A 24,476-nucleotide genomic window follows, 5' to 3' on the forward strand; every position below is an offset into this window, starting at 1 on the left:
ATATATATATATATATATATATATATATATATATATATATATATATTCTTGACTAAAGATGATTAAGGTCTCAATCTAAGCCTTTAGAACTGAAATGAAGTATATCATCTCCCTTAATTATAGCAAAACAACTTTTTCAATCCCTGCAGCCTCACGAATTGAAACTTTTGTTTTCTATAATTAACATTGCTAACTTGCAACACTAACAATAATTATCATGCTCCCACTAACATGATGATTATTAGCATAACACTTATGCTCCCACTAGCTTTGACATGTACTCAGAAATCAGTTGGACTTCTAGAAATCAATACTTTATTGACTTTCTTACCAAAGTTCAGATTTCTGATACGAGATGCTTTGATAAAACTTTATCAAAATCATACACCTTTCCTTAGATAGCATGCATGTGTGTCTAAACAATTTCAGAACTATGAAAAGGGATGCCGTAATCATAGTCTCAATTGTTTAGACCTTTTGCCATCTGCTTCAAATCTACTTGGTGGAAGTGTTTCCTCACCATCATTTTCATGAATCGGAGAGAAACCTTATGACCCTTAGATTTTAAGGTGTATGTGTTCTTATCCATGTGAATCGTCAAAACCGTAGTCACAAGACAAGGATAATGACAAATCCAAACTCATATGGACTGAACTTATGCAATCTTAACTTTTTGCCACCTGGCAGTACAGGGCCTGCCATTGCTTCCAATTTGTTATGCAACCAATTGAGAACTTTTAGAACTCCTATGCAAAGCCAACTTTAACTGGAATGGGCACAGAATATGTCAACACGATAGGTTATAAACCTCAAGTCATGTGCTAGTGAAGAACCTCAGGTTTTATTCTTGATTAGTTCTTGAAATTCTTTTTAGGATCTTTAAGACTCCCGCTATCCTCTTGACATATAAGACTATCTTGCCAAATATTCAAGAGATAGTGCAGATTCTTTATCAAGACAAACACTTCACACAATTGGCCTTAGTTGGTCTTTGTTTTATCCAAAACATCACAATTTACCAATTTCAAATGTACAAGAGTAGGAAACTTTTACTCTTACATTTGACAAGTGTTTTAAACCTTTCTTTAAGATATGTCACTCAAGTTACAATCTTGGAGTATGACTCTAAGAATTGTTTTGGAACGAAGTATGACTCATCTTCCTGATCTAACCATTTCAACAATTCATGACTCCTCTTCTTAGTCATAAGAATGCACTAAGATGACCTTTAGAGGACTAATTGTGATATGATTTCTAAATCATTAAGATGATCACAAACATGATACTAAAGTACTCTCCCATCTTTTCAGATTTGAGAAACTTTTATCTTTCTGCCTAATTTGATTCTTGCCATTCGTTCTGCCATACATTGAGACTTTTCCAATGTTTCAGAATTATACTTAAACTTGTAAGTATAACCATATTTACTAAACTTTAGTAAATCAAATAGTCTTAACGAGCTTTGTGGTGGACATGACCAGTGCACAAGAATGTGTACTCGATCCCTTTAGTCCTTCACTTGACTCACACATCCATGTGAACAAGTAATTAGTCTTGATTTTCCAATGCTTGAAAGTTCTCATTCATCATACTATTCAACTTGCATGATTCCAAGTTTCGGTCCAATTGAAACTTGGGTGATGATGAACTTTCCTGATTTGGTAAATTTAGACACTACCACAAATGAAAGAATCAAATCCATTTTCCAATATTGCTGTCAGTGGAATCATATAAGCAACAATTTTCCACAAATGTCATTGTAAGGATACTTCAAATAAATAAAATTAAACAATTTTCTTTTATTTTAAAACTTTGCGGAAAAACTTATCCTTACAATCCACATGGAAAATTGTTGTTATCTATTCCTTAGCAATATATCATAACTTCTTAAGCAACTGCTCAAAATTCTGATGCGATCGAAATCCACCTTCGCGATCAGAATCAGCATATACTTCCTTTAAGATTTCTCTCTACTCTTTGATTCTTAAAACATCAACATGTGACCCAGTCACATCATGTAATGAGGATCTCAGAATAGAACTTAACAGAGTTAGATAATGGGCTCTACCTGATGTAGAGTCAAACTTATTGACTCTAACATCCTTAGGTAAATTTGGCAGCTTTGCAATCAACGCCCCTTCCTTTGGCAAAATAAACATATGGACCCTTTGGTAATGTGACTATCTCAGACTTAGCCTTTCTCTTTACCATTTGGTCAACCGGGTTGACTATGGCCAATCCCTTTCCATTGGGAAGAGAATGCTTTTTCTGGATTTCCAGTGTCACCATTGTCACTGTCCATAAAGTTTTTGGGAAGTTGATCTTCTAATCAAATTTGTGTCACTATCGTTCCAAATCATTGCTGATTCAGCAGCACCAAGCAAATAGATATGATCATTAAGGTTCATGTCATAGTCTGTATCATAGTAGTCCCAAAGGAACTCACTATGTGACTTAGAAAGTGATTGAACATCCAACTTTCTCAAGACTTTGAAACCCAACTCTCCCGGCTTGTCAATATGTGACTTCATCTCTAAGATGTGATCACACATAGACATTGCTTGCCATTAGGGCTTGAGTGACCTTGAACTTGTGGGTTAGGGAGAATAATTGGAGGAGGTGGAGGAAGAGAAGTATGACTTCCATGAGCCAAACTCGGGAAGTCATATTCATTAGGAAAGCTTGGTTTGGGAAGATCATTGTTGTCTAAACCAGACATCAACAATGGGATAAATTCACGTAAAGTTGATTTAAGTCCTTAATATAACACCCAATATGATATATTAAGGCTAGGACCCAACAAACTATTTTATAACTTGGAAGAGGGATGCCGTAATCCAAGCTATAAAATATTTGAAGGTAGGTGAATGACGATTCACCAATTTCCACCAAGATAAACGAAATGTATTATTAGGTTTTAATTGGTTTTGAAACTCCTAGATTCTTTTGAGATTCATTGAACTTTTCGATGGCATGTTTCAATCTCGAGTATGCCCTTCATGTTTTGTGACTGGGATGCCGAGGATCACAAAACAAGGTGTGAAGTAACCATGCAAATATACTTGGTACCCTTAATATTTACCCCTCAATCGATGTGCCGGTTAACCACACACGCTCCAACGATACTATGATAAACATTAAGTTACCCTTTGCCTACCTTGTTAAGTCCAGGTTAGTGTGCCGGTTAACCACACACGCTCCACTAACAGCTTAAACAAAGTGCAAAGTGTAATTTCATTGATTAGCACCTTATTCATATTTTCCTAAGTAACTAAGATTGGGAATTTATAAGTGTTTAGTTACTTAGTATTTATCATTATACTTATAATGAAGGGAGAATTATAGTCCTTGTCCTACCTGTTCGGCTAACGACCCTCCACCAGTCAAGGAAGCGGTGAGTGAGAGTGGACACCCATTAAACTGCCATTTTATAGGCAGTAACCTTATACCTCCCTTATAGTCCGGCTTCGTGAATGAGGCCTACTAATGGTAAGACGACTTGCTCTTATACATATAATATATTAAACTTTTAATATTATAATAGTATAAGGGTGTATTTTAAACATTTAAAATACTTGGTGGTTTAATCTATTAATTAAACAAGACTTTTAATTTAATTAAACTCAAACCATATATTTATGGATTAATAATACTCTTTTAATTAAACACTTAAATTAACTATTAATAAAGTCCATAAGAGTTAATTTGAACTATTAAACAAAACATCATAATTCCAATTATTAAACTCAAAATTAAAACCATTTAATTAATTGTTTAAGTTATGAACCCAAGAGTTTTAGAATTCAATTCTTTTTTTCATAAAAAACTTTTCTCAAATTCCAAAACTTGAGGGCAAGTTTTGTAATTCTTGAAAACCTTTGGATTCCATAACTTATGGAATTAATGGTGTTTTATGATGAAACTTTCCATGTTCCATAACTTAAGAACAACTTATGGAATTCTTTAAAACATTAACACCAAATTTTGTAACTCCATAAAAACTTTGAATCAAATATTTTTTTTTAAAAAAACTTTCATATCCATAACTTATGGAAGTTTCAAAAACCCTTAAGATCACAACTTTAAAAAAAAAAATTTGAGCTCCAAAATTTTATGACAAAATATATAACTCCTTAAAACATTTAGATCAAACTTTTAAAACTAATAAAATAATCATATCATTTTATCTTTTACTAAATTTGACCTAATTCAACTCATATAACAAATGATTCAAATTTTACAAATAATTCATTTTTCACAAAACAAGTAATTATCTTAAAATTTGACAAACGTCATGTTTTTTTTCCTTTTTTTTCAACTTGAAAATAAAACATTTGCATCAATATAACAGAAAACAACCTGGCTCTGATACCAATGTTGGGTTTTGAGCATTCTAACACTCCTATGGTGTACATGCAACCCTATAAACCTTGGATCTATGTTTTCTCTATTATACATGCAAATATTAACTATTCCAAGGTTTCATCCTAACTAGCATATTATGAAGCACCTATACTACAAAGTTCTAGTTAGATGACATACATTTTGATGTAGCTTGATGTCTTCAAGCTTTAAGAGCTTAGCCCCAATAGTGTGGAAGCCTCAAATGGAATCACAAATCACCAAAACACCTTGGAAGAACTTGAGAGAATATGTATGCACACTAAAATCGGTCCACTCTTATTTTCACACACTTGTGCCAATTTTGTGAGCCAAGGACCCCTTTATATATTATGGAGGATTAGGGTTACATCCATGTAAACCCTAATACCCATGACCTTTCATTTACATAGGATCCATGGGTTAAAAGCTCCATGGACCATCCATGAAAGCTTAGCCCAACCTAAATGAACTTGGCCCATTCCATATATATAAGAGTTCATATTTAATTAGTTCTTTTTGATCACTTAATTAATTCTAAATTAATTCTTGATCAATACTAATTAAATAATATGATTCCATATTAATATATTAGAACTTATAATATTTTAATATAAATCATAAATATACTATTCTCAAAAGACTATCCATATAAATTGTGTCGGTGAAGTGCAACCCAAATGGACCATGCCAGGTCGGGTCAAGTACATACCAAATATAGTTATGGACTTAGACATTAATCCAATTACCTGTAGCCTCGCCGCGTACCCCACAGCATCTCTGTTTCCTGGCTCTCGGAAATGGTCTCGCTGTGTAACCCTTCCTGTAGCCTCGCCGCGACCCCACAGCATCTCTGTTTCCTGGCTCTCGGAAATGGTCTCGCTGTGCAACCCTACCTGTAGCCTCGCCGCGTACCCCACAGCATCTCTGTTTCCTGGCTCTCAAGACGGTTATTAATGCAGACTATGTAGATGGTTACTGGTGACATCCCATCTGCGCATGGATACCACAACAATCACGTCGGATAACAGTCTCAGGGACTAAATGGCAAGCTTACGCTTCTTAGCTACCCCGCCCCGACATTCCATCGACATCAGTGTCGTGTAACACTCTTTAGCAGCCTCGGTCTGCATTATCGCAGCAACAGTTACGCTGCGTTGCACCGATCGGCTCGCGCTCCTCTCAATGAAGGAGTATCAAGTCATCTCAAGCTACGTAAGCAATGCTTGGCTCATCGCACAACCCCACGACTCTCGTGGGTGAGGTTCGGTCATTTCTCTTTATTATTTATTGTATTGGTGCTTTATCTAGTCCGATCCATTTGTCAGCAACCCAATCGCATCAGACTAGGGGGACTTGACGACACACAGTTTATATGACTAGTTCCAGTCCGATGTCATTGGCCGCGTACCAATAACACCAGACTGGGGGGACTTGATGATATATGGTCCACTAGCATGGACCATACTGCTCTAGCGTGCCAGCCTAGCCTGGCGCGCTCCTGCCAGCCTTGTCTGGCGTTCTCCTGCCAACCTTGCTGGGGACTCCCTTGCCAGCCTCGCTGGGGACTCTCCTGTTGGTTTATATGACTAGTTCCAGTCCGATGTCATTGGCCGCGTACCAATAACACCAGACTGGGGGGGACTTGATGATATATGGTCCATTAGCATGGCCTAGACTGATCTAGAGCGCCAGCCTAGCCTGGCGCGCTCCTGCCAGCCCTGCCTGGCGTTCCCTTGCCAGCCTTGCTGGGGACTCCCTTGCCAGCCCTGCTGGGGACTCTCCTGCCGGCTCGGCCAAGCGCTCCCTCGCCTGGCACTCCCTTGCCATCCTCTCCGGGCGGCCTTGCCCAGCTGCTTGCTAGTTTGGGCCTGAATTGGGCTGGCCCAAGGCCTAACCTAATTCCCCTTGACCTAATTGTCCCCTATATAATGAACAGTACCTCCTCCATGGAGGGGGATCCTTCCCCATGGCTCAGCCGCCACACCATACTCCGGTCGGGTGGCTCAGCCGCCACCCGCCGCCGTCAGCCACCATACACCACCACTAGCACCAAGATGGTTCTCTCCAGCTATGGAGGACCATCTCAGATCTTCTAGCTAATCTAACTTGACCGTCGGAGTCCACTCCCGGGGCACAGTCCCTGGGGCGGCTCTAACGACTTTGCACTGTGATATCCAGATCTTCGCAGCAGCAGAAGACCAGAAGAGCCGCCGGAGGTCGATGTCGCATCAAGCTGGGTAATCGTCTGCATTTTAGTACCGCCTTCCACCTGCAGATGGATGGCCAGAGCGAGCGGACCATCCAGACTTTGGAGGATCTGCTGCGGGCGTGTGTTTAGACTTCGGAGGTAGTTGGGATACTTACCTTCCTTTGGCGGAGTTCTCTTATAATAACAGCTATCACGCAAGCATCGACCGTCCTCCTTTCGAGATGTTGTATGGGAGGAAGTGTAGGACCCCGATATGCTGGGGAGAGGTCGGGCAGAGAGTCATGGGGAGTACCGAAGTGGTACTCAAGACTACAGAGAGGATCCAGCAGGTTCGGAGCAGGCTTATGATTGCTCAGAGTCGGCAGAAAAGTTATGTCGACAAGCGTCGATCGGACCTGGAGTTCCAGGTCGGGGATATGGTGCTCCTGAAGGTGTCGCCTTGGAAGGGCGTCATTCGATTCAGGAAGCGGGGCAAGCTGGGCCCCAGGTATATTGGACCCTTCAGGGTTATAGCTCGGGTGGGCAAGGTGGCATATAGGTTGGATCTGCCAGCCGAACTCAGTCAGATTCATAGCACTTTTCATGTCTCCCAGTTGCGGAAGTGTCTGGTGGATGATTCGGCAGTGGTGCCTTTAGAGGATATTCAGGTCGATGACAGCCTGAACTACATCGAGCGGCCAGTAGAAATCCTTGACAGGAAGTCCAAGGATCTGAGGAACAAGAGAGTGGAGCTGGTTAAGGTGCAGTGGCAGCACCGAAAGGGCTCGGAATGGACCTGGGAGCCGGAGGACGAGATGAGGGAGCATTACCCCGAGCTTTTTCAAGATCGAGCAGCAGACTTCGAGGACGAAGTCTAAGATAAGTGTGGGAGATTTGTAACACCCAATTCCTGGTACGCAGTTAATTCAAGCATTTCTTGTGTTTTTCCTCTAGGACCCGACGAGTTGGAGGCCTAACTCGTCGAGTAGAGTCGAGATCCGCGGACAGTTTAAGTGACCTACTCGACGAGTCGGAAGACTGACTCGGCGAGTAGGTGTTGTTTGAGTAAAACCCTAAATTTGAGGGTTTGTACCCTATTTAAACACCTTATCTTAGCCTCCATCATCCCTATCACTCCCAGAAAGCTGTATATCGAAACCCTAGTCGTTCTTATTGTGTTCTTGAGCCTTGTGGTGCTACTTTTTGTGTTTGAAGCTCGGAAAGGAGAAGGAGACTTGTGAGACCAAGGGGAAACAAGAAGATCCAGAGTTTGGAGCTCATTTTCAGCTTATTGGAGGTATGAAGCTGAACCTTTGTCTATAGATCTTGATTTTTGAGCCTTTTCTTACATCTTTCTAAGCCCTAGAGAGGTTGTATTCGGGATTACGTGTTGGAAGTCAGTGTATGCTTTAGATCCAGGTCTATTGGGGGGTTTTATGGCACAAAGGTGCCCATTTTGCTGCCATAAACACCCCATGCACCTTGGAGGCCACCTTTTATGGCTTTTTGGGCCAAAGACCCCTTGCATGTGCACCAAGTTGGAAACTTTACGTATGAAATGGACATTAGGAGGCCAGATCTATGGTTTTGGTGTGTTAAGACCCCTTTAGATCGACTGTATGGTGATGGTCAAGAGTGGACTCGGCGAGTCGTTCTTGGGACTCGACGAGTCGGAGCGTAATGACCATCAAATCCTTTTTGTGGATGGACCAGTTGTTAGGGAGGAAAGTCCCGTAGATGTTTAGAAACGAAAAGGGACCAGGGAATCATGGGACTCGACGATCGTATGAACAGACTCGGCGAGTCCAAGGCAATCTCCCAATCTATGAAGAGGGACTCGACGAGTTGTTCATACAACCCGGCGAGTCGTAGACCGGACACATTCTTATGAGGGAGATGAACTCGCCGAGTTCAAGGAAGAACTCGGCGAGTCGAATGAAGATGGTCCCGATGGTTTGAATGAAGGAGAACCCATCGAGTTCTTGCTAGACTCGACGAGTGGAGTTGGGGTTGGATCGGGTTAGTAGAGTATGGACTCGACGAGTTGGTAGACCAACTCGGCGAGTCAGGTCAACTAGGTGTTGACTTTGACCAATGTTGACCTTGCCTGGTTTTGGTATGACCCCGGTTAGGGTTACATACTCAAATGAATAACTTTGAATTATTATCGTGTAGGGATCGAGGAGTCGAGGGTAGTCGACTTGTACGCTGAAGATAGTTCAGACACTGCACGACATCGAGGTGAGTTACCTTCCAGTAGGGGTGGGTCTAAGGCCACAATGCCGGCCCACCATCAGGGGTATTTGGTGGATAATTGTCTCTGTGATAACTATCTTGGTGTGTTTATGTGATAAGGTCATAAGATATGCCTGTATGATATGCAATGTGTATGTTAGTGGTAGTAGTAGGGAATAGTTTTTCCCTGACATCGGTCGTTAGGATCGAAGGTTGGGTCAGTACCCAGATATGCCTGACTGTATGATTATATCTTGATATTGTATGATAGCAGTAGGGGGTGAAATAGTCCCCGGTTACCGGTTGAAAGATACCGATGACAGATATCGGTTGAGAGATACCGATGGCGATTACCGGTTGAAAGATACCGATGGCAGATACCGGTTGAAAGATACTGATGGCAGTTACCGGTTGAAAGATACCGATGATATGATATTGTATGTGGTATGATGGGGGAACTCACTAAGCTTTGTGCTTACAATTTTGGTTTTGGTTTCAGGTACCTCTTCGTCGAAGGGGAAGGACCCGGCGGTATAGCAGCGCATCACACACACACATGGTTTCCGCATTGGGTTTCTGGGATTGTACTCTGATTTTCATTACTTTTGATGTCATGGGCTGGGACACAACATTATGATTTTGTAATGTGTTGTTTTATTGACAATGTTTTGGTAAAATGTTTTATAAAGTATTAATTCAAAAATGAAATTTTTGGTCTCGAAATTTGGGATGTTACAGAAGGTTAAAGGGAAAGTCAGTGTTGATTCTAAACCAACGAATGATTTCATTTCAATACCTTCTTCTCACGAAGTGGATTTAATTGATAGTTTGAAATCAAAAGTTCGTAATTGGGTTATAGGATCTTCGTTTCATCATGCATTTTGTTCTAATAACCAAGGACCCAAACAACCTTGGGGACCTAAATTCTTTCACTGATTGCAGGTTTTTTGTGACGATCAATATGATGACAAGTGGTACATTGATAGTGGATGCTCTCGTCACATGACTGGAAAGAAGGAAAACGTTAGAGATTTTTGAAGTCTAGAAAATGTTGGAGTGGTGAAGTTTGGCAATAATAACAAATGCAAAGTCAAAGGATATGGAAAAGTAACGAATGACAAGTTCACTGTTAACAGGGTAGCATATGTCGAAGGTCTTCAACATAACTTGATAAGTGTTTCGCAACTTGTTGTGGGCATTGACAATCAGGTGAATTTTGTCACACCCCCGAAACCAGACGGCGGAAACGTCCGAGGGCTCGCGTGACTTAAATTGAATATCATCACAATGAATATACATGAATCATAACATAAACATTACCATGCATCAATACATTACAACTGATATTGTTCACATCCAGTACATTGTTTTAAATATTACACATCCACAACCCTAAATTGTTTGAGAGTTTTCAAATCATAATATCCTAACATACTTGATATTACCCTTCGGCTTACCTGTTACCTGAGAATACAAGTTATTTTGAAAAACATCAACATATGAAATGTTGGTGTGTTCATAAGCAAGGTTGTGATAAAAATGATTTGTGTAGTTTGTAAAACCCAAAAAATCCGATATTTTCTGAAAAGACAATAGTTTATCAAAGTGTGAAGATCCATAAGTTGATGCATGAATGATTTCAAAACGTGTATATAAAAGGGAGTTTTGTATTATAGTTATAGAAATTACAAGCGAGTGGTGTTGATTTCCTCGAAAAACCCGATGTTTTCCGATAACGCGAAATATACTTGTTTACAAATTGCTACACCGCCACAACGAATGATTTTTTATTACTCTTCCTTGATTACTCGGGTGGTGTCGGATATTATCAAATTTTTGTGAGTCGTTGTAACCATGCATGGTAATGACTGGTTATAACTACCAACTACGAACGTCCCATAGAGGTGTCGTCCGTTATTACTCACTTAATCCAAACCACCTTGATTACTATTGATTAACGACCTGAATTTGTTTACTTTGATTACACATAAGCCTAGCAAACGAGGAGAATAGGAATACAAAGTCCTGCTACTTCCGTGAGTTATTTTAGGCTGTTGGGTATACGAAGGACACGATGGCCCATTTCGCATTTGATTACTTGGACCTTACTAGCAATGCTAATGGGCCACTAAGGCCCAATGGCACTTAAAATCCATTGAAGGTCCCTTTAATATGGAATTGGGTCATAGAAGACCCAATAACATTGGTTACCATTATCCCTTGGGCCCAACGGTCATGTTAATGGATCACAAAGGTCCAACTAGCATGATTGGAACTTTCAAGCCCAAAGTTTGAATGTTTACTTGTTTTAGGTATTGCATAATTGTTGGAAGGTTTGATTGAACGATTGATAATTTCGGATCGACACGAGGCCGTTCGGTCGTTTTTAACGATTTTTGGAATTATACATATATTCACCTTCATGAGTTGTAGTTTTGTATTTTTTTTTTGACTCAAACATCTTAATAGTAAAAGAATTGATTCAAAATATTGGTTTGACCTTTTCATCCCTTCTTTAATAAAAATGACAATTTTAGTCCTTTATATAAAAAAAAGACATTTTAGCCCTTAAACCATTTTCTTGACACATTTGACCCATAGACTTGTTCAAGTGATATTTTTAGCTAAAAACTTATTCTTTGGCAGTTTCAGCCCTTCCAGAAAAGTGTTTTTCGGTTAAAGCCCAAACTTTTTGCAATTTTACAATTTTGGCCCAAAATCCAAAAACTTTACATTTTTTATCCTTTTTGGAAAAGAAAAGCATTTTTAACCCTTGAAATAGTTTTGTTTAACTTTTTATCCCCTGTTTTGAAGAATTTACCATTTCAGCCCTTTGAAAGTCATGATTTTCGCAACTTTGGGCTTAATGGGCCGAAAAGCCCAAAAATTAGCCCATTAAGTTAATATTTACATTTCAAGTCCTTTGAAGAGCATAATATTCATAAAAACATTTATTTTGACTGATTTGATTCTTTTGACCCTTAAGAAAACCGTGAATGGCAATTTTTAACTCAACTTTTGTTTATTTGACAATTTAAGCCCAAAAATTGGTTTTATGTTACAATATGTTTATCATAATCTTGGAGGGTAATTTTCTTGACTTGTTTAGTGTAATATACCTTTGTTCATGTTTGTTTTCTTACTTATGCCATAGATCTCGAGTTTTCTTCCCTTTTTGTTTACATATTCAACACATAAGCACATAAAATCACACATACATGCATAAAATCATACATAGCATACACATACACATAGATCTACACATTTTACTTGTATTCTCCCCCATAAAACTTATGAAAACCGAAACGAGAGGGGTATGAACTCACCTTGAGTTTGTGGGTTCGGTTTTGAAGAAGAATGGAAGAAGTTTGATGCTATTCTCGGCCTAGCAAGCTTCTTGGAGGATCTTTGGCTTAGATGTGTTCTACGATGCAAGATCACGAATTTTGTATGAGTTAAGGAGAGATTTTTGATAAAACAAAGAGTCTAGATTATGGATCCAAGCATCAACTTACCTAAGATGATGATTTTTGTGGAATAACTTCTTTGAAAAGCCCTTAAATCTTGAAATTTTTGATGAAGAAGCAAGAGTGTTCTTTGAGAGTGTTTGGAGAGAATTTGTGAGAGTGTGAGTGTGTGTGATGTGTTCTCGGCCGAAGGAGAAAAGAGAGAGGAGAAGAGAGAGAGAGATGAAAGGATAGGTGCTTGGAAGTATGGGATATTTTCATGGATGTCCCATGTATAATGGTGAGGTGGCAAGTGGAAAAGTCAACTCTACTCCCCCATTTGTGTAGTTGGGCCGAGAGAAGGAGAAGAAGAAAAGAAATTGGGCTTTTTGTGCTTAAGTCCATATTCTTGGCCCAAATAGATGGTTTTTGGCCCAATTGGTCTTTGGAGAGGGTTCATGGCCCAAAATAAGTCAAAAATGAGTTTTATGGCCCATTAGGGCTAATTAGATTTGTTATGGCCCAATGAGGCCCATTAAAGATAACCTAGTTCATTTTAGGCTTATAAGGCCCAAAAAAAATTAAGTTTCATGAAAAAGGGTCCAATTAGGGTCCATTTAAGAGTTCTAAGCACAAAATAGTCAATTTGGAAGCTTATCGGTCCATTAGGCCCAATAAGAAATCCTAGTCCAAAATGGACTTAAGCCGGGATTTCTAGGGTTTCCAATTCCTTGTTGACTATTTGCAGTGCTTGTATAAAGTGTTTTGATGGAAGTTTGTTGTTATTGAATAAGCACCATACATGCTTTCACCTTTTGGTTTGCAATTGTTATCATTGTTGTTGTTACAAAGCATCAAAATTCCTAGTTGTGACAATTTTTAATGAAGAAGGAAGTGTGATTTCGAACATAGAAACAAAGGAAGTCTTGCTTGAATCCAAAAGAAAAGGCGATATGTTTACCCTTGACATCAAACCTATTGTAGGTGTTCCCTCAGTTTGCTTACTCTCGAAAGCATCATCAGACATCAGTTGGCTATGGCATCGGAGGCTCTCTCACTTGAATTTCAAGAATCCGAATAAATTGGTCACAAATGATCTTGTTCGTGGTTTGCCAGTATTGAAATTTGATAATGATACTTTATGTGCAGCTTGCAAACAAGGGAAGCAACATAGACAAGGTCATCTGATTTTCATTGATTCGAAGATTATTGAACCTTTGGAACTTCTTCATATTGATCTTTGTGGTTCTTCGACTGTTGAAACTCTCAAGAAGAAGAGGTACATTTTGGTTATTGTTGATGATTTTTCCAGGTTTACTTGGGTGTATTTTCTTCGTTTAAATTCAGAAACTAGCTCAAGCAATGATTGATTTTATCAAGCACATAGAAGTAAGTTTGAAGAAAAAGGTGTGTAAGATCAAGAGTGACAATGGCTCAGAGTTCAAGAACAAGGTTCTTGATTCGTTCTTAACTGACAAAGGAATTTCACATAACTTTTCATCTCCATATACACCTCAACAAAATGGTGTTGTCGAAAGGAGGAACATGTCTCTTTGTGAAGCAGCAAGAACCATGCTTACATATGCGAATCTTCCACAATATCTTTGGGCTGAAGCCGTTTCGACAGCTTGTTTTACTTAAAATCGATCTTTCATTCATCGTCATTTTAATATAACCCCTTATGAAATCATTAACAACAGGAAACCAAATGTTCAATTTTTCCATGTTTTTGGTTGTAGATGCTTCATTATAAATCTCAAGGATAACCTTTCGAAGTTTCAGTCAAAAGCTTACGGAGGGATATTCTTGGGATATTCTCATAATTCTGTTGCATACAGGGTGTTAAATAAATGAACCAGGAAAATCGAAGAAACCTTTAACCTTACCTTTGATGATTATTATGTTAAGATAGTCGAAAAGTGCTTTGAATAAAAGCCAATTATTAATGAATCTAATTAAGACACTCAAAATTTTAATTCTTTAGATTTAGATTTTGATTTAATGTTTGGTGTTCCAGACATGGCTATTGATGCAGAAGTTCATGCTGATGATAATCAAGTACCTGAAGCTTCGAAACACACTGATGATTCGATCATTACACAGGATGATGTTGATATGAACTCTTCAACGACTTCTCGAATAAACAACGAAAGTTTACCAGTGATACCCAATGTTGAAGTGGAGGGGGAGCACTTGAGCTTAATTAGTAGTGTTGAGGGGGAGCATACTTTCGAGGGGGAGCAAGGTCAAATGAATGATGATGTTGATGGGGAGCATCTTATTCTTAATCCAATTGTTGAGGGGGAGCAAAATGAATTCTTACCAAATAATTCGCATATTCATACGGATGTTTTTCATGATATGTATGATAATATGTCCAATGCAGGTGACGGCTCAGAAACTGATGAAACATTCAAATATACGCCGTTAGATTTTGATCCTGCATATCCACCAATGGATAGATGGACACGAAGTCATCCACACGAACAAATTCTTAGTGATCCTCAAGCTGGAGTTTTGACGAGAGTTCAGCTACGTGCGAAGAATGAGGTACTAAATGCTAATCAAGAGTTTTGTATGTTCAATGTGTTTATTTCTAAATTTGAACCAAAGTCATTCAAAATTGCTATGGATGATCCTGATTGGATTGTATCCATGCAATCTGAATTGGCTGAGTTTGAACGAAATAAAGTGTGGAGACTTGTTCTGAAACCTAAAGATGTATCACTAAGAGATTTAAAATGGATTTTCAAAAATAAAACTGATAAAGAAGGGAACATTGTTCGAAATAAGGCAATGCTGGTAGTAAAAGGATATTCACAACAAGAAGGTATTGATTATGAAGAAACCTCTGTCCATGTCGCATGACTCGAGGTTGTTCGAATCTTTTTAGCCTATACAGCACACAAGGATTTCAAAGTATATCAAATGGATGTAAAGTTTGTCTTTCTTAATGGAGTGCTAGAAGAAACGGTGTATGTCGAGCAACCCCCAGGTTTTATCAATTCACAATATCCTGATCATTGTTATGTTTTAGATAAGGCTATATATGGACTTAAAAAAGCTCCACGAGCCTGGTATGCCACTCTTACTAATTTCTTAAAATCATCGAAATTTAAACAAGGATCAGTTGATCCCACTCTCTTTCGAAAGAAAGTTGGGAATCATCTCATGCTTGTTCAAATTTATGTTGATGATATTATTTTTGGCTCGACTGATCCTTATATGTCGAAGGAATTTGAGAACATGATGAAAAGCCAGTTTGAGATGAGCATGATGGGGAAAATAAATAATTTTCTGGGGTTAAACATTCATCAAAGCAGAGATGTAATTTTTATCAATCAAGAGAAATACTCTCGAACTCTGCTTGAAAAGTTTGGAATGACGAATAGTTCAAAGTTAAGAGTACCGATGGCAGTTGGAACACGACTTGGTCCTTCGTTAGACAAACCAGCTGTTGATCTCACAATATATCGAAGCATGTTTGGTTCATTATTATATCTAACAGCTAGTCGACCTGATATAATGTTTGCCGTTTGTAATTGTGCTAGGTACCAATCGAATCCCAGGGAGCCTCATCTCACTGCTGTCAAGAACATTTTTCGTTATCTCAAAGGCACAGTTTCGTTAGGATTGTGGTATCCTTCGAAAACAGGATTTTTCATTCAAGCATTTTCAGATGCAGACTTGGGAGGTTGTCAAATTGATCGAAAAAGCACAAGTAGAGAATTTCAACTTTTGGATGGGAAGCTTGTAAGCTGGCAATCAAAAAAGCAAACTTGTGTTTCGATTTCCACAACAGAAGCAAAATATGTTGTTGCTGGAGCTTGCACTTCTCAAATCATATGGATTCAAAGTCAACTACGTGATTATGCAATCAACATGAAGAAAATTCCGTTGTATTGTGATTCACAAAGTGCAATTCGCATCTGCCATAATCCAGTGCAACATTCGAAGACTAAACACATTGCGCTTTGTTACCACTTTATTAAAGATCATGTTGAGGAAGGCAACATTGAAGTTCATTTTGTGAAAACTACTGATCAACTTGTTGATATTTTCACAAAACCTTTGGACGAGAAAACTTTTCTAAGGATTTTATCGGGCTTACGCATGCTAGATGCAAATGTTGTTCCTGGTCTGAATTCATCATAATGTCAAGTGATGTCGAACTCTCGCTGATCCATTCAGAGGTTACTATTCACATTCAGCGCTTCGACACGCTTTGCATTCGACATTCCTCTGAACGATTCAGCACACGCTTCACTAATTCATTCATATAGTAACGTCGATACTTTCATTGCTTATGTCGACACTTTACACTTCGCATGTCTGGTACATTTATTTTCTTGTTACTTTTCATTCAAAATTCAAAAATATCAAAAAGATTTTCTTATTTTTGTCATTTTCATTCAAAAATCAAAAATATCAAAAACATATTCTTATTTTTTTTATTTTCAATCAAAAATCTAAAAGCCAAAAATATTTTTTCTTCTATTTTGTTTGGTTAACATGCTTGTGAAGCTTTCTAACGAAGATCTATAGTGGAACATGTTTTGCAGCTCTAGGGAAAGGTAAATATTCGATACTTTGGACTAGTTAGTTGTCCCTAGAAGCATGCTGCAACATGTCGACCCAAGCCTCCATGACTCAATGTGTTTCGAAGCCTTAATGGATTTCTCATCATGAGGATTCCTTCCTAATTAGGCTATATTCACATTAGTCCCTGATCTACCTTACTTTTCTCAAATGTGTTAAGAGTTTCCTGCTTGGTCCACTAATAGCAGAGGTACTTTCGATTCTCTAACCAATCTTTTTCATCAACTATTCTTACACGATCACACACAAAGACACATACCCAAGACATCTATGGTCCAAACCAACCAAGTTATAGGTATGTAAACAATCTGTGCTTAGGATCTGGATTCATGAGACCGTGATGAAGGTGAAACCCACTATTTTGAAACATTTAAGGAATTGACGGGGAACTTTTGTTCTAGAATGTAACGAAACATTTGTTTCGGTACCTCACTTTGATATTCAAAATCATATTCTTTCTTTTTACGTGGTCTTGCTAAAATGTTCGAAACCCACGACATTTTCACCCAACAAGATCCAGGATTAATTTTTTTCACTCCTGAGAAGACTGTTGTCATACCACCCAAAGTTTCGCATACCGAATCAGTTTCTGAGGAGGTTCGGACTTCAGGCATCACTGCAAATATATCTCATATGGACGCAAATGTCAACATGGGTGATGGAGTTTCGACTAACGAAACCCAAGGTACTTCTACTATTATCATTTCATCTTCCTTCGACACATCTACCATGGACACCTTTGTTTCTCTACCACCATTCCATCCTTCTATTTCAACCACCTTACCTCAATCCACCCTATCAACCACTTTTGAAAACATCATTAATCAACCCATCACTTCTTTATTTCCATCACAATCGACCGAAGGCCCCAAAACAGTTCAAGAAGATGAAACCACCGAATATGGTGAATTTATGGTATCTTTTGTTGATATTGAATTCGATCCAGAAGTGGAGAACATTACTTATCACATGTTAATGTCTGGGAAACAATTTAAGATTCTATACAAGAAGCTTAACTCTTTATTGCAGCTTCAAGCTGATGTAGGGGGGTCAAAGTTATGTGTCTGGAATTGAAGTTGACGTAATGCTCAAGGCTCAAGAGCTTTGATTTAGAAATGAATTGGATCTACTAGACAGGAATAATGAGAATCGTGTAAAGGCTCAGTCTTCATCTTTCAATCATGAGCTTAAGGAATTGAAAGATGTGGCAAAAGAATGGCATCTTTTATTTGTTCAAGATGTCAAGAAGGTTCGTGAGGATGTCAACCTGAAGATTGAGGAACCGAGGGTTGATATGGCAAAGGAAGTTGCAGCGCTTACTCACGATTATTCTTCTCTCCACACTAAATTGGACATAATTGATGATGTTGTTATGAATGTGGTTAAGTGGTATCATTCGTTACTTCCTAAGGTTGATAAGAAGGTTGAACTTGATGTTCAGAGTTTTGGCAAAATTGAAGATATGTTGAATAATCTTAAGGAATTAGTTTCAAAGTCTAGTTCCTCATCATCATCGTTACTTACTCCCGAGTTGTTAACTCAAAAGTTTCGATTGTTGGAGTCTATCATTCACACTGAATTAGCTCCTCTTGCGAAGCTAATTAATTTGATGCCAACAAATGTCCCACCTGTTCACACAGGGGTGCAAGTGGGAGAAGGAGTAAGTGTTGGCATGAGCATGGGTTCGAAGGTTAGTATGGGAGGAACTGGTTATTCGAAAGGTAATGATGATGCGAAAGTAGTTGGGAAAGTCATGTCTACTCAAATTCCCACTTCATTGCCAAAGACTTCATCTACAATTACTTCAACAACAACAATAACAAGACCATTGACAAAAGGTGTTGTGATTGGTTCTTCTGTTGGGGATTCAAGTTCATCGAAGCCTCCTCCATCAACAGAAGAAATGAAAAACAAAGGGAAAGGTATATCTACAGAACCCACTGTTGAAGAAAAGAAGGTTGTTGTTGAAAAAGAAATGGAGAAGCAAATGCAGATTCAAATCATTCTTCGACAAAGAGCTAATGACCCTCCAGGTCTTGATAAGGGTGATCCTTCAAAACACTATTGCTATGAAAATATTGAAGCCTTGGTTGTTACTGGGGAAATGCATGATTTTGAGAAAATTCCCAAGAAGAGTTATGCTACAGAAAATACTAATTTCAGTCAGTTAGATTTCCCAATCAACAAGATGATGTTCATGGCTGAACAATATCAGATTGCTAATAAGTTCGAAGACAAAGAAGAATTCAAACGATTGAAGATTCGATTTTGTGCAGCTCTTGGAAAAAGGGAAGAGGAAATTTGGTCGTTGGTCAAGATAATTCGAGTTCTCAACATTTCCAAAGACGTTCTATTGGAGGGAATGTTGCAGAATTATCGATTTCATGTTGTCAGAGCAAACAACGTTGCTTTCGAATTTTCAGTTGATGTCTTCCCTTTAATGAACATTCATGATTTGGTTTGTGTTGCAAGAATTTTGAAGGGAACCGATGTCTCAAAGCTTCGGTTAACAAGCAAAGAAGATTTCTTAATCGGATTTGCTCACATCAATTTATTCATAGACAATTTCTATGAGTATCTTGCTTTAACTAATGTTGAATTAGCTTTGGCTATTGGCAAACAGATCATAGTGCCCCAATCTATGTTGAAAAGTCAAGCCAATTTGAAGAGCTATGAAGATGGGGAGATTCGTTTGAAGCCTCTTGAGATTGTATTTGTTGGAAAGAACATGAAGGGGAAAACTACGAAGTTTTTGTTTCAAGTCTGTGATGTTGAGAGATATACCACATCTCATTAGACAAACCTTATTGTTCGAATGAATAGTTGTGCAAAGAACAATGAAGGTGATAAAGCTGAGATTCGCAAAGTGGTAAACTGGTATGCTGAAATTTGAAGGGTGATATATCAAGCGGCTCAGATGCTGATGACTTAGATTCGACACTTCTCACAAAGGGGGAGAATGTTGAGGTCGAAAGTTGTTGTGAGGTGTCGAAGTCTGTATAGGTCATTCTTAGTGTCGAAAGTTTGTTTGTTTGTTTATTCTAAGGGCAATGTTAGTTTCGAAACTGTAATGTTTAGTCCCTTATATTTTTTGTACGCTTTTGTTATCCCTATAAATATGGGATGGGTACTAGAGTTAGAGAAGCTCTCGGAGTCTGCGACTTGTACTCTCTATTTTTCTCTATGTATCTTGTCAAAGCGTAATCGAGCCATACATATCATATTTACATCTCGTGTTCATAATTCATTATATACTCTGATTTAGTTTCATATACTCGATTGTTACAACTATAATTTCTACTTAAAAAACCAATTTAAGTAGTAAAACAAAAATATATTTAACCTAGTAGTTATATTAATCATGGTTTTAAACCAATGACGATGTATACTATTAATTGATAATTTTATAGACAGTTAAAGTTGTGTAGATTATGTATCAAACGTATTATGATATATATTTAATGAATAACGAAAAGTTTGAAAAAATAAATACGACAACTTTTAATAACATAAAACACTAAAACATATATTGTAACATTTGTATTAAAAAGTCTCATGAAAGACTTACAATTCGTACAAACGATATACAAAAATCAGCATGCATTTGATATATAGAAATATTATTATCCCACAATTCAAGAAAACTAATGTTTTTTTTAATCTTAATATTTGGATCACAAATATCTTCGTACACATAAAAGATTTTTATGTGCAAAAGTTACTTACATACTACCAATATATGTTACAAAGTGTATACATGAGAGAAAAATAAAAAGTAATTAGTCATTAATAAATTAATAACAATAAGTTGAAAACTCTTGAGTTGTAAGTATTAAATATACATAAATTATAAAACTTTTGAGTTGTAGTGCGAGTTACAAATGAATGTGATGCCTGGAAATATGTTATATTATTAAGTAAATAGTTTTTGGAATTCTTAGTTAATTTAGGATTACAATTTAGGTTTTACATTTAACATTACAACTTATAACTTTTAACTATTTATAAAATTGTCTTTTAGACTAACAGTAAACTATTAAAGTATCAATACATGTTATTTGAAATTAAATGACTACAACTAAATAGAGTTTTTCTTTTTATTTATATTGATATTTTTGAGAAATAATTAAATATGATCGAAAATTGTGCTTTGTCAATAAAAAATAATAATATGTTCATCTAATACTTAGACTAAATATTGTACCAAAAACATCCAAACCTTATATTCAAAAATTAATTATTATGTGTGTCTAATATTTTATGAGTATTATTTATATAAGACAATTTTAAGGGTCTAAGTTATTATATAAATGGTGATTATCTAAGTGAATATTGTTAAGAGTAATTAAAAAATATATATCAAAGGGCTTCTAGCCCAGCGGTATCATGTGATGTCCTCCTTCATTGAGGTCGAGGGTTCAAGTCTCGTTGTGGACGTATATGGATTTAGGTGTTAGTTAAGGAGTAAATTATATGTTATATTTTCCGGTTAAAAAAAAATTAAAAAATATATCTATAACCATATTTATGTAATGAAAACTTGTTAATTGCATTAAAATTCTATTTTAATATTCCAACTTTTCAAATTCCAATTAGTTATTTACACTTAAACTACTACAACTAAAAATGTTTTTTTCATTCATGATACTTAATTAATACTTATGCGACTTAATTAAGTATAATTAAAATATTTAAATTTTGTTTAGTAAATTAAATGAATAATATAATCATATGATGTCTAGACCAAATATTATACCAAAAGCCTTAAAAACAATTATTAAAAACTAAATTGTATGCATCTATTAATTTTTATATATTTAATTATTTATTTATATGAGAGTGTATGTTATTTTTGCTCTACAAACATTTTAATCAAATATTTAATACAAAGTTATATATTTGAGACAACAATTCCATAAATACCTAATAAAATTATTTAATATGTATTGAATTACAAAAAGATGTTTAGAAGATGTTATATATACTACAATTTTAGAAATAATAATTGTCATACGTTTAGAATTAGTAGTCTATTATTTTTAACCCAATATACAATCAATAAAAAAATTATAATATTCATGTGTATTAAATTGAAATAGCACAATAATATAGATATTCTTCGAAAAACCATTTTAAAATAATTTTTTTGAAAGTTTTACGTTATGATGAGGAAAATTTTCAAAGAACAATTCTTAAAAAGATGAGAATAAAAAAAATTATGCTACTAAAATAAAATTTATATGAGAAGAGAACTGATCAAAACATAATTCTTGTTTAAACACACTTTAAAAACATAAAAAATGCACTAACATTTTTCTATTAACTCTAAATGTATATCCTTCACCTAACATTTTATTGTCGTTTCTATCTTATTTTTTCTTTTACAAACACATTTTCAAAACATAACACATCAAATTGACAACACTTTTCTTTTGTATCTAAATATACAACCTTGTGACAATCTTCATCATCTTTAAATACCAAAAACTTTTGGTTGGCTTTTCTTTTGTCTCTAAACTTACAATCTTGAGATAGCTTTTCATTATCTCTAAGTACCAAAAACTTTTGGATTGACCTTGTACCCAACAAAATTCTATGGAATTTTAAGAAAATAGATGAAAAAAAGATGTGGAAAGAAAAAAAACAAACCTATTTGAAACTTCTTCATTCTCATGCACTCAAGATAATACAAATAAAAAAAAGAAGATAATCAAAATGAAAAGAAAATAAAAGCAAGTATTTCATATATAGGCTAAATATTTCAATTAAATAACTATTTAAGTAGCATAATATGAAGAGTTTGAGAGTTTCAAATGAATATGGTTCAAGATAGATGACTTATTCTTGAACCACATTTGATTTGAATGGTTTGCTTTATAAGAGATAATATATATATATATATATATATATATATATATATATATATATATATATATATATATATATATATATATATATATATATATATATATATTGAATTTACTTGTTTGAAAATATCCACTTATAACATTCAAAAGCTTAACATTTGAAAACATGTTAACTAACACGATTGAAATGCAAAAGTTTTTTTTTGCGAATTACACTTTCAAAAATACCCCCTATCAAACGAAAACATCCACTAACAAATGAAAACATCTAAATGAATTATATGAATATTTGAAAATATTCACTTAGAAATGAAGTTGGTCATTTGCATTATTCATTGGCATTTGGTTGTCCCACGTTGCCCTTATAGAAATAAAAGAGAGGAGTCTCTCCTTTGTAAAAAGGGTTTGAGAGGCAAGGTGGAAACTTAGGCATTTTCTTGACGACCTACTTTTGTGGGCTTAAGTTTTTGTTCCGGTCCTGAAAGCTTTTACGGTTAAAGATTTGTTGGGGTGAAACTCATTTGTTTCATTTATCCAATAAATACACTATATTTACTAGAGTTACATCATGCATTGCATACCTCTTATTTACATGATTTTGAAAGCAAAGTAAAGATTTTTTTTTGAAAATTTTAAATGTAATATTATTTTTAAAACTTATGTAGCTTACAAGATATTACTCTCTTATATATTTTATTTTAAATGTCATGTATGTCAGGGACATGCTCTTTAGCATTGGATAGAAAAAGTTGAATAGTATAAAAGTAAGAGTAAATTACACGAATGGTCCCTATGGTTTGAGATAATTTGTACGTTTGGTCCCTAACTTATTTTTTTTAACTTGGAAGGTCCCTACAGTTTGTTTTTTAACTTATGTTTTTTAAATCGGAAGGTCCCTACTATTTTGCCCTTTATTTTTTTAATTTATTTAAATAAAGTGGGGTAGATAAGATAAGGTAAAAGGAGGTGGAAATGGGGTTGGGTGTGTGTTTATTGAAATAAATTAAAAAATCAAAGGCAAAATAGTCTTTTTAGGTAAGACAGAGACTAAACGCGCAACAAAAACAAACAACAGAGACCTTCCAAGTTAAAAAAGTAAGTTAGAGACCAAACATATAAATTACCTGAAACCGTAGGGACCATTCGTGTAATTTACTCTAAAAGTAATAACGAGAAGTGATGATCGGAAGATAACTTGACTCCTTAAACATCATTATGTCATGTTTTTAGGGAGAGTATGATTTGGGATTAATAACACCAATGTAGTTGTATTAGAATAGTTTGGTATATCCCAATATTTATTTATTTTATGATGATTTTATATGGTCTTGTTAGTATGGATTTATCTAGTTTTCTAAAGGTCATGCAAAATTTTCAGTAGAAGTGATATAATATTTTTGGACATTTGGCCAAGTTCACTATGATCGTTCTTGGTTGTAACCAAAACGTATTTTACCCTATCTTTCTATTGCAACAATTGGAATATAAAATAGGAGGTGTTATAATACAATTTTTACAAGAACACACTCTTCACATAACAAATTCATAACTTTTGAAAACTAAGTTTATCTTATTTCTTTAACATCATAATTAACCAAATCTTAGGAAGTTACAAATACATACCTCTTAAGAAGATTTTGGTCTTAGAATCACATCGTAGTCCATAAAACTTGGTAGCATTTCATCATCACTACTTTACTTTCCTAAGTTAGATTTGGCCCAAAGGAATACTTCCATTGAACCAACACAAGACCAATC

The sequence above is a fragment of the Lactuca virosa genome, chromosome 7, assembly GCF_052849685.1.
Source record: "Lactuca virosa cultivar CGN04683 chromosome 7, Lactuca_virosa_CGN04683_v6, whole genome shotgun sequence".
Classification (NCBI taxonomy): Eukaryota; Viridiplantae; Streptophyta; class Magnoliopsida; order Asterales; family Asteraceae; genus Lactuca; species Lactuca virosa.